Here is an 18351-nt window from a genome sequence, read left to right as displayed (position 1 = left end):
GCTGGAGCCTATCCCAGCAGTCATAGAGCGCGAGGTGGGGAACACCCTGGACAGGACGCCAGTCTGTCGCAGGGCGTCATGGTCATAGCACTGTACCAAACCCTCAGTATTTTCTTCCAAACTTCTCTAATTCTATTCTCCTCTCATCCATCCTCTGGTTTACAGCCGCAGTCAAGGACACAATAGTCTGACTTGTTCTTTTTTTTCCAAACATTGCTTTGCTTTGAAAGGAGTAGAGAATTAGTGTATGTAACCATTTTGAAGTGACTGAGATCAATATGCCGATGTTACAAAGAACTGCTTTTCACTACAAATGGAGCCACATATACATAACCATATTTTAATTATGAGATTTTCTGGAGTATAAATTGCACCAGCTTATATATGTCACATCTGTAAAAAGAAAAAAAAAAATGCATAGAACTTGCACCGTAGTCAAAGTAGCCTCTTTCTTCTGTATGTAGAACTCATTTTGTAACATACTGTTTCCCTGAGAGCAACTTTAACAACAGACATGAACTCAGTGTAGCACATCTGCACACCACAGGCTGTGCGGTTACTTAACATAAGGACTTTTAAATTCCAAAAAATACACAAGATGGATAAATAAATATATGCTGAACACTGTATAGGACATTGTGATGCAGTTTAGACAAAATAAATTGTCAGATCGACAAAGATTGCTGGCTCACAGCAACATGGAAAAATGAACAGTGTGTTTATGCAGGAAACCATCAGCTTGTGGTGTGTAACATAAGGGATAGAGCTTGGTATTATTTTTCAAAACTCAATACAATCCACATCACTGAACCTCCAATACTCGATATGTATCACAGTATTGCCAGATCCAGTGCTGATATATCACAAATATGGGGATGTCCCAACAATGGAAACACAACTGTCAGGGTTTCCCCCGGATCATGGTTTTAATACTGTTTTAACCAGTTGTCATGTGAGTTTTTCCCCTAGAGGGCGCCCTCAGTTGTTTTCCACACCTGGAGTGGAAGATTGGCTAATGAGTGACACTATTTAAATCCTGACATTCTGATCAGTAGTTGCCAGATTCTTCCATGATCCTAAAGCCATGCCAGATTCTCCCTGATGATCAATGATCCAGGACATTCCGTTAGACTCCTCAAGCCTAAAACTTCTGAGAGTCTTACCAAACGCTTCCATTATCCAGACTTTCCAGTAGGGCCGAGCCTGACTCCTCTCTGTGACTTTGACCGCGCCTTCCTGCTGCTTCTAAGCACCCAAGACATCGGAGCTTTCCACAGCTAAGCTCAAGGTAATCCAGCCAACTCTCTACTTCCTGTGTTAGAGCGAACTGTGTTTTCTGGTGTTCCAGACGCTTCCTGCACGGCTCCAACGCTGCCCTAGTTCCTGGTTCCTGGCTACCTGCACAGCAAGGCCACTTTAGAACTCTACGGTGCTCTGCTCACAGCACGGCTCTGCTACACGCCAATTAAGTTCCTTGTCATCTCAGTGGGATCCCGTTCTCACTCGTTCCTGTCTGTGACTGTGCTAAGATAAAGAACTATTCCAAGAACCCTTCCAAAGAACTGCATGAACTCTGATATCAAACTGTTAAGAGCCCAGCTGTCAAAGTCCTGCTTAATTGGAACTACATCACAAGTGCACAGCACTTGACTTCTGACCTCTGGATACAATTTATGAACTGTGAATGTTTCCTGAACAGTAATCCTTATTTCCTAAGAAGAGAACATTATTTCCAGACCTCTGAAGAATCCTGTGTTAAGCCTTCTGTGAATTGTGACTATTTTAAGGCTTCAGTGTTACAAGCGCATTCACTTACTGGCTGTGTTGTCGTTCCCCAAGTTCCTGGTCTCGGAGGTGAGCGTTCCATCTGGTCCTGGTCCCTGAACTCTTGTTATCAGTTCTCCTTCAAGACTGGCTCTGGATACTGCAGCTCCCTATTTTCACTGCCAGGAGTTGGGTTATCTATCCATTCTGCAGGCACCCCCAGTGCAGCATTTTTATTTTTATTCTTATAAATAAATATATTCTCCTTTGTACTCTTTCCAGTGTCCTGTTCCCTAGCATTTGAGCCTATTGCCTGATACGGTCTGGTTCCACCCAGACCTCTAACCACAACACACAACAATAGATATGTGAGTCCATTTGATTATTTTTAACAGCTCTTTAATTTTTGATTATTGTGCAATGATGTAATGGTGATTATTATTTTATAATTGTCAGTTATTTTGTTAATTTACTTTATTCCTTTGAAAACTGAAAGATGATGATGATCACATACGTTTCTGTAAATACATTGTACCAGAGGATAAGTCACAGGAACTAGTAAAGAAAAAAAAAAAGAAAAAAAGAATAAAATAAAATAAAATCTGAATTACCTTCCATAAAATACATATTTCCATATTTGAGACAACAAAATTCTGTGAAAATATTGACCACATAAAATCAAGATCACTATATGTTTATATATATACTGATTCCATCCATCCATCCATTTCCCATACCCGCTTACTCCAATCAAGGGTCATGGGGGTCCGGAGCCTTTCCCAGCAGTCATAGGGCGTGGGGGCTGGGGGGTGGACACCCTGGACAGTATATCAATCTGTCACAAGGCATATACGATGATTGCAGCACTTGTCAGTAACACTCACATCACTTTGTCCTCAGCCTTTGAGATCAACAAATGGCTTTCAAGAACATTTGAAGTTGTGAGGTCAGTATGTAGAGGTCTTTGGTGATGTCAATAACTTTGCAGCAGAACAAAGGATCAGCTCTTCAGGGTCAGGGTCTTGGTGCTTCCCGTCTTACTGTTTTGCTGTAAAATTTGGACACAAACCACAGAGCTGGTGTCATGCATCACTACATCCACCGCACTATGAATCCACCTTGTGTCCTGGATGGAAAGCAACCAGGCAGAATCTGCTACAAATTAAACATTGGTGCCACCTTGTCCTTCTCCAGCTTATAGATATTTCCTCAAAAGGCAAGTGATACTCCACATCTGAATCTCTTTATGTAACCATTCATTTGAAACAAAGTCATTCAAGCAGGACTCAAGGATCCTCCGAAGTGATCTAGCACCAAAGACATCTAACTGTTACCTCATTGGTTAGTAGAAGTCTCACAACAAAACAGTTCTATACAGAGAACTCATGACTCCATAAGTTCTTCTCAAGTGTCTCCCGAGCTCAAAGGGCAAACACTCAGACACATGAATATTACTGCTGAGAAAAGTCAAGAATCTTTTCTCTCAAAGATTCTTGAGAGGGTAATTGTAAAACAGCTAACTGATCACCTGCAGAGGAATGGTCTATTTGAAGAGGTTCAGTCAGGTTTTAGAATTCATCATAGTACAGAAACAGCATTAGTGAAGGTTACAAATGATCTTCTTATGGCTTCGGACAGTGGACTTATCTCTGTGCTTGTTCTGTTGGACCTCAGTGCTGCTTTTGATACTGTTGACCATAAAATTTTATTACAGAGATTAGAGCATGTCATAGGTATTAAAGGCACTGCGCTGCGGTGGTTTGAATCATATTTGTCTAATAGATTACAGTTTGTTCATGTAAATGGGGAATCTTCTTCACAGACTAAAGTTAATTATGGAGTTCCACAAGGTTCTGTGCTAGGACCAATTTTATTCACTTTATACATGCTTCCCTTAGGCAGTATTATTAGACGGTATTGCTTAAATTTTCATTGTTACGCAGATGATACCCAGCTTTATCTATCCATGAAGCCAGAGGACACACACCAATTAGCTAAACTGCAGGATTGTCTTACAGACATAAAGACATGGATGACCTCTAATTTCCTGCTTTTGAACTCAGATAAAACTGAAGTTATTGTACTTGGCCCCACAAATCTTAGAAGCATGGTGTCTAACCAGATCTTTACTCTGGATGGCATTTCCCTGACCTCTAGTAATACTGTGAGAAATCTTGGAGTCATTTTTGATCAGGATATGTCATTCAAAGCGCATATTAAACAAATATGTAGGACTGCCTTTTTGCATTTACGCAATATCTCTAAAATCAGAAAGGTCTTGTCTCAGAGTGATGCTGAAAAACTGATTCATGCATTTATTTCCTCTAGGCTGGACTATTGTAATTCTTTATTATCAGGTTGTCCTAAAAGTTCCCTAAAAAGCCTTCAGTTGATTCAAAATGCTGCAGCTAGAGTACTGACGGGGACTGGCAGGAGAGAGCATATCTCACCCGTGTTGGCCTCTCTTCATTGGCTTCCTGTTAATTCTAGAATAGAATTTAAAATTCTTCTTCTTACTTATAAGGTTTTGAATAATCAGGTCCCATCTTATCTTAGGGACCTCGTAGTACCATATCACCCTAATAGAGCGCTTCGCTCTCAGACTGCAGGCTTACTTGTAGTTCCTAGGGTTTGTAAGAGTAGAATGGGAGGCAGAGCCTTCAGCTTTCAGGCTCCTCTCCTGTGGAACCAGCTCCCAATTCAGATCATGGAGACAGATACCCTCTCTACTTTTAAGATTAGGCTTAAAACTTTCCTTTTTGCTAAGGCTTATAGTTAGGGCTGGATCGGGTGACCCTGGACTATCCCTTGGTTATGCTGCTTTAGACGTAGACTGTGGGGGGGTTCCCATGATGCACTGTTTCTTTCTCTTTTTGCTCTGTATGCATCACTCCGCATGTAATCATTAGTGATCGATCTCTGCCCCCCTCCACAGCATGTCTTTTTCCTGGTTCTTTCCCTCAGCCCCAACCAGTCTCAGCAGAAGACTGCCCCTCCCTGAGCCTGGTTCTGCTGGAGGTTTCTTCCTGTTAAGAGGGAGTTTTTCCTTCCCACTGTTGCCAAGTGCTTGCTCACAGGGGGTCGTTTTGACCGTTGGGGTTTTTCATAATTATTGTATGGCCTTGCCTTACAATATAAAGCGCCTTGGGGCAACTGTTTGTTGTGATTTGGCGCTATATAAATAAAAAGTTGATTGATTGATTGATTGAAAAGTGAATCTCTCTCCAAATCCAACATTTTCATTCAGACAGCTGAGTCCAGGAAGTCAATAAATGCCTTGGTTCTACAAAGATCACAGCATCATCCTTGTTGTCAAGTTCAGTCAACCTTTCCTTGCCACCTAAGACAACTAAGGCATTGTTTTACACAACCCTACCCAAACCCAGAACAATTAAAACGTAAGCCACAAGAAATAGTTTACAGTCTGGCTGAGAACAACAGGCCACTAAGTATGCCAGAAGGTAAAAGTGTACCATTTCATTGTGAATTGTACTAATAATCGCATTGTGAAGCATGTATGGGATAGTGATTTTGTTTTAAATAGTATTGCGTTAGCATTGAAAATCCACTACATAAGAAAAATGACCACTGGCAGAAGAACCATAAATTTATAAAATATGCAAATAGCAAATGGATAACATCAAGATTTCCAATTTGTACTTCAGAATAATTTATTTCTTTAAAGTCAAAATGTTCATCACAGATTACTTTTTATGTAAGGAGCGGGAACAGTGATGCAATTATGCATTGTGATATGCATCATATCATGGAGTTAATGCACTGTTACACTTCAACCAGAAGGAGGAAAGAAAGTGGAGTACTGTAACGGGTCTGCACATTTTGGACACCAGGGGGCAGATACAGAACGACTTGAGTGGAAACGTAGCATTGTGCATCCCTGCCAGAAAGGCCTTCAAGGCTTATGCTTGTTTTAATGAGATGCTTGAGGGCTGTGCATGATTTAAAGTATAAAGTGCACTCTTTGAAGCTTTTGCGAGGTTGTGCATCACCAAGGATAACCACACATTCAACATCTCAACAGGTATTGTTAAGTTTTCTTGCATTGCAGGAAATCATTAGTAGGAATTTCTTCCATAGTCAACAGTAAAATGGTTGGTAGTTTTTTATTCAGTACCAGTTGAATTTTTATTTTTTATTTTTTTTTCCTTGTTTACTGACACAATCATCCAAACCAAATCCTGGGGAATTCAATTCATTTTGCAATTTATTTTCATTTATATAGCACCAAATCACAACAAGGTTGCCTCAAGGTGCTTCACACAAATAAGGTCTCATTTTACCAACACACAGAGCAACAGTGGTAAGGAAAAACTTCTTCTGAGGAAGAAACCTCAAGCAGACCAGTCTCAAAGGGGTGATCCTCTGCTTGGGCCATGCTACAGACAGAAATTATAAAACAATTCACAAAACGAACATACACGAAATGTTGCCGGTGCACAGGACGGTTTCCGGAGCAGATACCACACCCATCTCTGGATGGAGCCGCACCTCAAACAGAGAGAAAAAAAAATACAGAATCAAGCATCAGAAAGACAACAAATACAGTGTAATTTGTCAGTATTAAGCAACAAGAAAAACAAAATAAATACTAAGGTGATTGCCGGCCACTAGTCCAAAGCTTCACTAAAAGACCCAGAAATTAGTTAAAGTTGAGCTGCTCGGTTTACTAATAAAATTAATGAAAAAAGTGTAAAAAGCGCAGAACTACACTATGCCAGTATGCGAGCCATATGAAAGGGAAAATAAGTGTGTCTTAAGTCTGGACTTGAAAGTCTCTACAGAATGTGACTGTTTAATTGATGCAGGGAGATCATTCCACAGAACAAGGGCACAATAAGAGAAAGCTCTGTGACCCGCAGACTTTTTATTCAACCTAGGGACACAAAGCAGTCCTGCACCCTGACAACGCAAAGCCCGGGCCAGTACGTAAGGTTTAATTAGGTCAGCTAGGTAGGGAGGTGGCAGTCCATGAATAATTTTATAGACTAGTAGCAGAACCTTAAAATCTGATCTCACAGGGACAGGAAGCCATTGAAGAGATGCCAAAATGGGTGTAATGTGGTAAATTTTTTTGCTTCATGACAAAACTCTGGCAGTTTTGATCCCTAATGTTGGAATGCAGTAAATCAGAAAATACAATATTGCAGTAGTCCAGTCTAGAAGTGACAAAAGCATGAATCAGAGTCTCAGCATCAGCCATAAACAGGATGGGATGAATCTTTGCTATATTTTGCAGGCAGAAGAAAGCAGTCCTAGTAATATCATGATATCCTAGGTTACAGGTAGTGTTACTGTACAAAACACAGTGAGAAAGACTGGTCAAGTATGACGTCAACCATGCAAGGGCACTCCCAGTAATCCCAAATGATTCTCCAGCCTATCAAGTAGAATATGATGATCCATGTATCAAACACAGCACTGAGATCTAACAGCACTAGAACTGTAGTCGTGTCTGGAAATGAAATATATTATTCATTTATCTATAATGTAGGAAAACTGTTGGTTTTGTGACACTGCAGAGGAAAACACGGCACAGTAACCCGCCTCTCCTCATCATCCTTAATGACATCAATTTGCTGCTGCTATGCTCGGGCGCATCGTTTAATCCGTGTACATCTGAGACCACTGCTTAATGATGCCTAATTCAATCCTAAGGTTAAACAGGGAGGAACGGGGAGGGGGGTCGGCTGCTAAACTGTCACAGGGAGGGAAAAAATTGCATCAAATGGATCTGAGTGCTTGTGTTTGTGCGCTAATGTGTGTGCCATTTCCATGTAAGTGTCTGACAGCAACGTGGCAACGGCGGCTTCACTCTCACACCAGACTCCACTGCACTGCTAATTATATTAACATCAGATTCACATGTTTACACCAGTAAATAAATAAAAATCCCACTCTCTACCACTACAGTTAGGGACAACATATGGACAAAATGTGTCGTGAGCGGTTCCATGTCGCTGACTCAAATGTTTTTTGTTTTTTTGTTTTTTTGCTTGTTTGTTTGTTTTTTTTTAAACGGACACAGCTGTTATATGGCTGGGGGGGCCTGGCTGCCGGTTTGTTTCTGTTTTTTGGTTTTCCTCCCAGGTGGCGTGCGTTTTGGACTGAGTGGCTGTGTTGCTGAGGCTGTCAGGACCTCACCCTGATCACCTGCGACTCGTCAGGACTCACAGCTGTAGTGCATCTGGATGGATTGGAACATGTTGGCATTTAAGACTGGAGTGCACAGTGTGTATTTGCCAGAGACTCGACCTTGTGACCAGACGGGTGAGATCGTCGTCTCGGGAGCCATCTCATCAGCAGCGGATGCTGAGAACGTCCAGGTTTGATGCACAGTCTGTGAAAGAGGAGGGGGTGAGGTCTCACGCTCGTCAGCACACTTCCTGAGGTACGTTAGATTTTGTGACTAACAGTTATACAGTCAGTAAATGTGGTGTCCCTCACACCTTATTGTATTGAGCTGTTTGTTAGTCATGTATCAGCTTCCACTGCAGTGGAGTTTTGTGAACGGGATGTTCCATGCCTGCAGGTTGGGAAGCTGATCAGTAATCAAGCCAGGAAGTGTTTGCTGTTTGTACACCTTTTAAGTGTTCTGTGTGTAGAGTGTGGACTCACATAATGGTTCCTTCTTTCACAGACTCGGTTGTTGCGGCCACCTGGGGGGTGTCGGCGGGGTCCTTGGGTCCGAACAGCTTCTGGCTCCGGACCGTTAGCGCTGCTGGGAGCGCACCACGCCAGGCCGCACCTTTTTGTTATTATTTATCACTGTTATGTATTAAATTCAGTTATCCTTTGAACCGTGCTCTGCTTATTTCATACTGGGTCCTTCAAACGCTGGTCGGTTCTCCGAGCTGCGTCCGACACATAACAGTAGTCTCTGGCCAAACATCACGGACCCAGCGGTAGCAGAGACGGTAACGCGCCGGGAAGGCGGCAGCAGACGTTCAGTGGTTATCCGGATCAGTTGCGGGGCTCTCCGCCCGGAAGGTGCGTGTTTGAGACCCATTACTGGATACTGATTTGTGCTCTCTTGCAGCCGTGTTCCTGTGTTGTGCCTTATCCGTGGGTCGTGGTGGAGTGTGACTGGCGACGGCGTCGCGTCACGCTCCGACCGGATAAGAGGTGTAAACGGGAGCTGCGAGAGTGCGTTTGTAATGGGTTCACGCGCACGGCAGAGCTCTGTTAGCACGGGTCGCTGGGCTTCCTGTGCTACAGTTGTAGCCCCGTTTCCCCGGACAAAGGTAACTACTGCGTCTGTTGTATCAGCTCCGGCGTTATTTAGTTGAGCACAGTTTGGTTGTGTGTTGCACTGCTGCGCACATAAGAGCAGCTCGTTTGTTTTTTCTGTCGCCAAAGGGGTTTTTTCATTTTTTGCACTCTGGCTCCCCCTTGTGGTGACTGAATCACGTTACCGTCAAGCTCTTGAGTAGGAACAGGTGTGTTCCATTTGGTTGAGCTTGACGGTATGACTCACTGATTTGTTTGGTGTTAGTTCATTTTGTGTGGGTGGTTTTTGTGTGGGATTTTATTTGTTTTTTGTTGTCCACTATTTGTCTGGGGTTGTGACCCTGCAGCCTGTTTGACAACGAACAAAAACAAAACAAAAAAAAAAAACAAAACAAAAAAGGACCCAACCAACTGTGTGTTGGTCTGTTTGTTTTTTCTTTTATTTCTTTTTGTTTCACGTCCCCCGGGGTTAGATGGAACGGTCCCCTGGGGGGTGATGGGTTGTTTTTTCTTTTTGTTTTTTGTTATGCCCTCTCTTCTCCTCTGACTCCAGCCGGGTGTGCCGTAGTGTCGGCATTGCTGGAGGGGTGCAGGTAGGTTGTGCTGGGCGTTTCCCAGGTAGCCTCTGCACCCGGGAGGGGAGGGGGCGGGTTTGGGGTGTCTTTTTGTTTCCCCCCCCCCCCAGTTTCCGCCCTCAGGGTTTGACTGTGGTGTCCTCTGGGGGGGAAAAGGCTGTAGGCCCATCTAGCCATGGACGGCCGGGGCTGGGTCCATTGGTCATGAGGGGAGGCGTCTCCTGGGGTTGACGAGTGGTCCTCTGGGAGGCGCTGGTGGTCCCCGTGGGTGACGTTGGATCCCAGAGGGACCTCGGCCGTGGTTATTACTCCTGGAGCTGGCGGGTGGCCCTCTGGGGGGTGTTGGTCCCTACGTGTCGTTTGGGGGGAGGAGGGGGGGTATTTTGGCATTTTTGTTTGTGAGCTCAAGTTTGGGTTTTTCTGTTCTCCCCTTCCCTGGGGTTTGATGGAACGGTCCTCTGGGGGGGGTGTTTTGGCATTTTTGTTTGTGAGCTCACGTTTGGGTTGTTTTTCTTTTCTCCCCTTCCCTGGGGTTTGATGGAACGGTCCTCTGGGGGGGGGGGGGGGGGGGGTGTTTTAGTATTTTTGTTTGTAGGCTTGGGTTTGGGTTGTGTTTCCTTTCTCCCCTTCCCTGGGGTTTGATGGGACGGTCCCCTGGGGAGGGGGGGGGTGTTTTGGTTGTTTTGTTTTATGACTAATCACACATGTTTGGATAAAGGCTGACCGCACAGGTGTAAGAACTCCTGGCCACACCTGTGCTAAGAGACTGTCAGAAACAAGGGCAAAGATGCAGCCAGTTCAACCAGTCTGTTGGAGGATGAACGCAGACGCGGTTTCCAGCCATGGTCCCTGGAGGGGGGTGTTTCTCCTGGGCCAGGTGTGTGTGGTCGCCGGGAGGCTTCCCGTGAGGGTGGGGTACTGTTATATGGCTGGGGGGGCCTGGCTGCCGGTTTGTTTCTGTTTTTTGGTTTTCCTCCCAGGTGGCGTGCGTTTGGGACTGAGTGGCTGTGTTGCTGAGGCTGTCAGGACCTCACCCTGATCACCTGCGACTCGTCAGGACTCACAGCTGTAGTGCATCTGGATGGATTGGAACATGTTGGCATTTAAGACTGGAGTGCACAGTGTGTATTTGCCAGAGACTCGACCTTGTGACCAGACGGGTGAGATCGTCGTCTTGGGAGCCATCTCATCAGCAGCGGATGCTGAGAACGTCCAGGTTTGATGCACAGTCTGTGAAAGAGGAGGGGGTGAGGTCTCACGCTCGTCAGCACACTTCCTGAGGTACGTTAGATTTTGTGACTAACAGTTATACAGTCAGTAAATGTGGTGTCCCTCACACCTTATTGTATTGAGCTGTTTGTTAGTCATGTATCAGCTTCCACTGCAGTGGAGTTTTGTGAACGGGATGTTCCATGCCTGCAGGTTGGGAAGCTGATCAGTAATCAAGCCAGGAAGTGTTTGCTGTTTGTACACCTTTTAAGTGTTCTGTGTGTAGAGTGTGGACTCACATAATGGTTCCTTCTTTCACAGACTCGGTTGTTGCGGCCACCTGGGGGGTGTCGGCGGGGTCCTTGGGTCCGAACAGCTTCTGGCTCCGGACCGTTAGCGCTGCTGGGAGCGCACCACGCCAGGCCGCACCTTTTTGTTATTATTTTATCACTGTTATGTATTAAATTCAGTTATCCTTTGAACCGTGCTCTGCTTATTTCATACTGGGTCCTTCAAACGCTGGTCGGTTCTCCGAGCTGCGTCCGACACATAACACACAGCATTACATAAAAGAAAATCATTTGAAAAAAGAAAAAATACATAAGCCTGATATTGATGATATAAACACTGTTGAATAAAACTGCACTGATCCAAATTTGAAGGTACCAGGATACTTTGCATATTTATCAGTATCCTCATGTTTCACTTCATGAAAATAATAAATTTATCTGAAACTCTATTAAATGGCGCTCTGACCAATTCTTGCTTCCACTGGACATTACAGTTTGTCACTGACAGTTTTTCCACACTTTTACCACTGATATTGACATCATGGGAATTTTATACGAGGACTGTCCATAAAGTATCGTACCTTTTTATTTTTTTCAAAAACTATATGGATTTCATTCATATGTTTTTACGTCAGACATGCTTGAACCCTCGTGCGCATGCGTGAGTTTTTCCACGCCTGTCGGTGACGTCATTCGCCTGTGAGCACGCCTTGTGGAAGGAGTGGTCCCGCCCCCTCGTCGGATTTTCATTGTCTGGAAATGGCGGAATGAAAAGGACTTTTTTTCCATCAGAATTTTTTCAGAAGCTGTTAGAGACTGGCACCCGGAAACCATTCGAAAAATTTATCTGGCTTTCAGTGAAAATTTTACGGGCTTCACAGAGAATAAGGACTTTAACTACAGGTTTAAGGACACCTTTAAAGGACGGTCGGTGCGCCGCGCTGCGAGCTGCGACACATTCGCTGATGAAGCGAGACAAAGGAACACCTCCGTTTCGGAGTGTTAGAGGACAAGTTGGGACATGTCCAGCTCTCCACAAGTTCTTTTATACTCACTCGACTGGTAAGCACTGAAAGCCGAGATAGACATGTCCCAACTTGTCCTCTAACACTCCGAAACGGAGGTGTTCCTTTGTCTCGCTTCATCAGCGAATCGGTCGTGACGCGCGAAGCCTCCGCGCGGCTTTCCATGACAAAATCTCTTGTTAAAAGTGAAATCTGCCGGAAAATGGCTGATGTCCAGGTCTTGTGATAACCAGAGAAAGAGCACACGATGGTCTCGTATCCACAGAGCCATCAGCTTAGAAATGATCCAGTGGTTTGTGCCGCATCGTCGCATCGTCGCAGCTCGCAGCGCGGCGCACTGACCGTCCTTTAAAAGGGTCCTTAAACCTGTAGTTAAAGTCCTTATTCTCTGTGAAGCCCGTAAAATTTTCACTGAAAGCTAGATAAATTTTTCGAATGGTTTCCAGGTGCCAGTCTCTAACAGCTTCTGAAAAAATTCTGATGGAAAAAAAGTCCTTTTCATTCCGCCATTTCCAGACAATGAAAATCCGACGAGGGGGCGGGACCACTCCTTCCACAAGGCGTGCTCACAGGCGAATGACGTCACCGACAGGCGTGGAAAAACTCACGCATGCGCACGAGGGTTCAAGCATGTCTGACGTAAAAACATATGAATGAAATCCATATAGTTTTTGAAAAAAATAAAAAGGTACGATACTTTATGGACAGACCTCGTATAAGCATTGGATTTTATTTCATTATTATTATTATTATTATTATTTTTGTTGTTGTTTTTATCAGCACTGAATTGTTGTGGGCAGCACGGTGGCTTAGTGGTTAGCACTGTTGCCTCACCGTGAGAAGGTCGTGGGTTCAATTCCCTCGGTCTTAACTGTGTGGAGTTTGCATGTTCTCCACGTGTTTGCGTGTGTTTCCTCCGGGTGCTCCGGTTTCCTCCCACATCCAAAGACATGCAGGTTAGGTGGACTGGAATCTTTAAAATTGTCCATAGGTGTGTGTGTGTGTGTGTCTGTGCTTGTTGGTCTATTTGTGGCCCTGCAACAGACTGGCGTCCTTTCCTGGGTGTACCCCGCCTCGCGCTCTATGACTGCTGGGATAGGCTCCAGCCCCCTGCAACCCTTAATTGGACTAAGCGGTGGAAGATGAATGAATGAATTGTTGTGTCAGTCAGTTGTTCACTGTTTTAATATATCATATGTCACACTGTATGGTTTTTATTAAACTAAGTCAAATTGACTCAATCTGCAGTGTCTAATCAAATGCCATAATCTGTACACTGAGTTCCCGCTCGGAGTCCCACCTGCCCAGGTGGACTGTGGTGTACTTGCGTGATGCAGAACAGAGTGAGAATGCATGTTCACAACTCTGCAATCAACACGGCTCTCTGAATAAATGGACCACAGTCCATCTGAAACAAATTAAACAGGATCAATATCAAAGCCCCCCGACTGAGTAATGCAATGAAACTTACAGCCTGCCAGATGCAGTCACCACTCAAGTCCTCCTGCACAACCCCGGATTGTGTTTCTGAGCTTGGATATGTGTGTGCTTTGCTATTTTAGCAGTGTTGAGTTTGTTGTGTGCCTATGTGTGTGTGTGTGTGTGTGTGTGTGTGTGTGTGTGTGTGTGTGTGCATGCGTGCAGCAGACTGGTGTCAGTGAACATTACAGCCTATCATGGCTAAATGGGAAACATGGCTGTGTAAATGGGCTGATTGACAGAAATGATGAAAGCAGCCATCAGCAGGCAGATTCAAGGCAATTACCACCCCCCCCCCCCCCCCCCCCCTGACCGACTGTTTGACTGCCTCTTATCCTGCTCCAGCTTTATGTCTGACAGATGTGTTATGTCTGTTTTACCAACTGTTACCTGACTGGCCACAGCAACCATGTGACTGACTCGGTTGTGGCTACCTAGCTGCTCGCGTGAGAGTCTCTCTTCATTGACTTGACCTTTGAGTCACCTGTTATAAATTTCACATGAAATGCACAACAGGTACAAGCGCACACATTTACTGTATTTTGATAAACACAAAATCAGATGTCAGAAGATAAACCACAACAGTTATGATGGAAATCACATTCGCCAAACTTGTGACCGCTGGTGACTTCGTTGACTTGGATGACTTGGTTGTCGAAGGGGTTTGTACATGAACTGAAGTGATTTGATCCTCGGCTACTCCTGTCTGTGTCATAGATGCCTACAACAAGACGATAACCTGCAGGTTTACCAATTAGCATGAAGCAAAAGACATGTGCACAATCTAGAATTGCATCTAATCTGGAATCTAATCTCTCCTCTTTGGTGAAGAGAAGAACTGCAGAGACAGATTTTTCAAAAACCACATCATGGACAAGTAACATGAGTGTGAGTGCACGTACATACACTGTACTGACTGTGGTCTTTAAATTCATTTGATGTGGATGCACATTCTTAAACTGTCCAGCAGGTGGCAACACAGCAATGTCTGCAACACAGTTGCTGGAAAGGTTTTGGAAGCTGGTCTGCTCTGTGTCAGCCTGACCCCGTCAGATCTCAGAAGCTAAGCAGAGCAGGATCTGGTTAGTACTTGGATGGGAGACCTCTTTGGAACACCAGCGGCTGTTTGTGTTTCTCCAGGTAAGAATGGAGTTGCATCAGGAAGGGCATCCGGTGTAAAACTTGTGCCAATTACCAATGAGGATCTGGCTGTATCTGCTGTGGCGACCCCGAACAAAAACCGGGAGCAGACGAATGAACAACAACAACTTCAAGTTTGTTTCTCCAGTGATACCCAAGAATCCTCTGAAGAGACCTGAAGAGTACCACAGATATCTAGTCATCTAGTCATTTAGCCGGGAGCGGTTCCAGCTCTATATCCTTTCACTAAGGTACTTATATTTAGCCGGGAGTGGTTCCAGCTCTATATCCTTTCACTAAGGTACTTATATTTAGCCGGGAGCAGTTCCATCTCTATATCCTTTCACTAAGCAACTTATATCATGTCTCCATATACATTTCAGCATGCTTTAACTTTTTCTTGTTCTCATTTTTTAAAATATTATTATATTAAATATAAAAATGGAGGAGTGAGGTACAATTAGTTACACCTAACAGCTAAGGTTAGCTTATCTAGCTGGCTGTAGCACTGGTTATCATAGCTAACAATATAGTTGGTTCTTTTCTGTTTGGAAAGCTAATGTTAATACACACTTTTGTTTACATTTGTTGTTATATGTATTTGTTAACACCATTATTTTAGGGTTAAACTATCCTATTATACTTTATACGCTAGTTACCGGCTTTGTTTATCTTGTTGGCTAGCTAGGTAAGGATGGCGGATTAACAGCTAATTTAACTGTAGCTCTTCTAGCTATAGTTAGCTTATTTACATTACATTTTTATTTTACATGGTGTAGATTTTTAATGATTCTTCAGTTTATGGGTTCTTTAATAGATATCAACATATAGTACCAAGTTTGGGGTTTCCATTAGACAGCATATAGAATATGTATTTTGTCTTCCTATAGTAAGCTAGCAGGGTTAACTTTGGATAGATACCTAAAACATATAACACAGCTTCTGTTTCTATGATAAAAGAACCATATTTATAGCTTAGCCTACTAGCTATAATTTAATTTTACTACTAGTCTATAGACTAGGTATACATATGCTACAATCTTCTCCTGTATTAATATTTAGGTTTTAGAAACTAACTCCTATAATATTATGTAGTAACTATATTTCTTGTATATGTTATTTATTACCTTATTATGTAAATATCACTTATATACATCATGTGTATTTTCTTATGATATGTCTTATGATACATGATTATGATATGTCCATGTTCTTGAGCTGCTTAGGTGGGTAGGGAGAGTTCCCATGGGATAAAAAAGCTTTTCAACCTACCATCCCTGGTTCTCAAGACCAGGCACCTAAGTGGCTCTACTCTACTCTATTGTACTCTTCTATTGTACTCTTCTTTATATAGATATTTAGAGATACCTTAGTATACACTAGTAGAGTTCTATCTTAGAATAGTAATGTATTATCAATTCAAATCAATTTCATTTATATAGCGCCAAATCACAACAAACAGTTGCCCCAAGGCGCTTCATATTGCAAGGCAAAGCCATACAATAATTACAGAAAAACCCCAACTGTCAAAACGACCCCCTGTGAGCAAGCACTTGGCGACAGTGGGAAGGAAAGACATATTATAGAAGACATACCTTACTGAATTTTCATGGCCTTAGGTTACTGGTTCTCATCCAAGTCTGACAACCACACAGTAAGACAAGAAGCAGTACAGATGCAGAAAAACTTAAATCGTCATTCTCCTTCAAAGATATCAGCCTCGTCAAATAAGGTCTTTCTCTTTTCTCTTAGTGGGGCTAAAACAAAGAGCATCACTTGCATTGCGAGTGAATATCATTTCTGACATTCTGGTCATATCAGGGCAAATTTGTCATGGAATGTGAGAATATGCAAGTGCCTCGATGTTGAGGACCTTTGTGGCTAGAGAAGGTCAAGGACATGCCCACATTTTATCTGGCTGAAGGAAATAGATGGATCATTTCTGAAGCTGTTTACATTGGTGGTTGCCATCCAGGGCCCAAGACGATTCTGTGGTGAGGTGGATAGAGCAACCAGCATTGCTCCCTGACCTGACCCAATCACACATTCCACCACCATTTCATTCTGCTTATAGTTTCCCATTCTGTTGTATATTTCATCCCATATTTGGGGAGGTGATGGTCTAGTGCAGGGGTGGGCAATCATGTGCCATAAAGGGCCGAGACATTGCAGGTTTTCCTTGCTACCAATCACCTTCGCAGGTGATTTCATTAATGTTCAGGTGTCTCAGCAGGTGATTTCATTGATGACCAGGTGTTTATGTGCAGGGGAGAAGCTCATCAGCAACCGACCTGGTGAGGTGATTGGTTGCAAGGAAAACCTGCAGTGTCTCGGCCCTCATTGCCCACCCCTGGTAGTGGTTAAAGCGTTGGACTTCAGACCAGAGGATCCTCGGTTCAAATCCCAGCCTGACCGGAAAATCACTAAGGGCCCTTTAAAGGGCTTTGAGTGTCTGATGCAGATGGAAAAGCGCTACATAAATGCAGCCCATTTACCATATTTGGGTACATAGAGGGCATCATGTTTCTGCTTCTTTTTATTTATTTATTTATTTATTTTTTTTTTTTTGTGCAAGCACAGTTAATATTTGGTACTCATATCATGGAATAAGTTGATCTAAGACTAGCTAAAGTTAGCCAGCTAGCCCAGCAGTCTTATTTTTGGACACAAGACTGCAAATTATAAAACAACCTGCAGCCTAAATAAAATAATGAAACTGCACGTTGGTCAAAAAATACCATGATAAAGGAAGGATTAGAACACAAACTGAACTAGATTTTCCACATGTGATCTAGTGCAACAACTGCAAGGTAGATCGAGCAAATTTGGACGAGTTACTTCTCAAACCCCATCAATGCCTTGAGTCAATAAACATTGAGAGGGCTCCTGCCAAGTCATTTCAACAATGTCGACACCAGCAGTGGTTCCCATTGTTCCTTTCTGACTGAGAACAATGGAGAAATTGTTTCTCGCACACAAATGTTTGGACTCAGTACAATTAACACAAAGATTTTATTTTGAAACAGCACCGCAACCATTGTGACTCACAATCCCTCCTAATCCAAAACCTCCCTGCAGCATCGAAATTTATTTCAGTCCAATAATAAACGGCCCAACAGCACTGCTGCAACCAGAAGCCCCTCCGGTTGTCATGGTAGTTAATAAGACTCGTTAGGATCAAAGGCATGAAGAAGATTGTTGACTCTCATGGGGAGTGGAACAAAGTCCAGAGGAACGCAATTAAGACTGAAGCAGGGATCCATCACATACCTGATGCTACGCTAACAACTGCCGACCGACCAATTCAAGAGGCTTTATCACTATCTGCGCGTGAGGCAGAGAAGCTTAATGCGAAGGGGACGGCGCAAATTAATTTCTGTGGGCCTAAAAAAGCACAAGCTCAGGTGTGAATTTGTTTAACTGTGTGTGTAAATTGAAAGCCACGGGTGGGCACATGGGGAAATTAAATGAATAACGGGTGCTTGGTGAAAACGAAAAGCACACTTCTAATAACACAGCGATACTTACAATCTTACAATGACTGTAATCATGCAAGGATTCAATCTCACTGCCATTTTAATGTCATTTTTTATGGATTGCAGATATAACTGTGAACCAGCA

General features: G+C 43.4%; 1 protein-coding gene across 1 annotated transcript in view; it reads right to left on the bottom strand.

Moving 5' to 3' along the window:
* si:cabz01090165.1 (uncharacterized protein LOC100333421 homolog) overlaps window positions 1-18351 on the bottom strand; it is a 950945-nt gene that overhangs the window by 900391 nt on the left and 32203 nt on the right. The window lies entirely within an intron of this gene.

This window comes from Thalassophryne amazonica, chromosome 4 (assembly GCF_902500255.1).
Source record: "Thalassophryne amazonica chromosome 4, fThaAma1.1, whole genome shotgun sequence".
Taxonomy (NCBI): Eukaryota; Metazoa; Chordata; class Actinopteri; order Batrachoidiformes; family Batrachoididae; genus Thalassophryne; species Thalassophryne amazonica.
The sequence above is the reverse complement of the archived record's forward strand: the minus strand, read 5'-3'. Positions and strand labels throughout refer to the sequence as shown.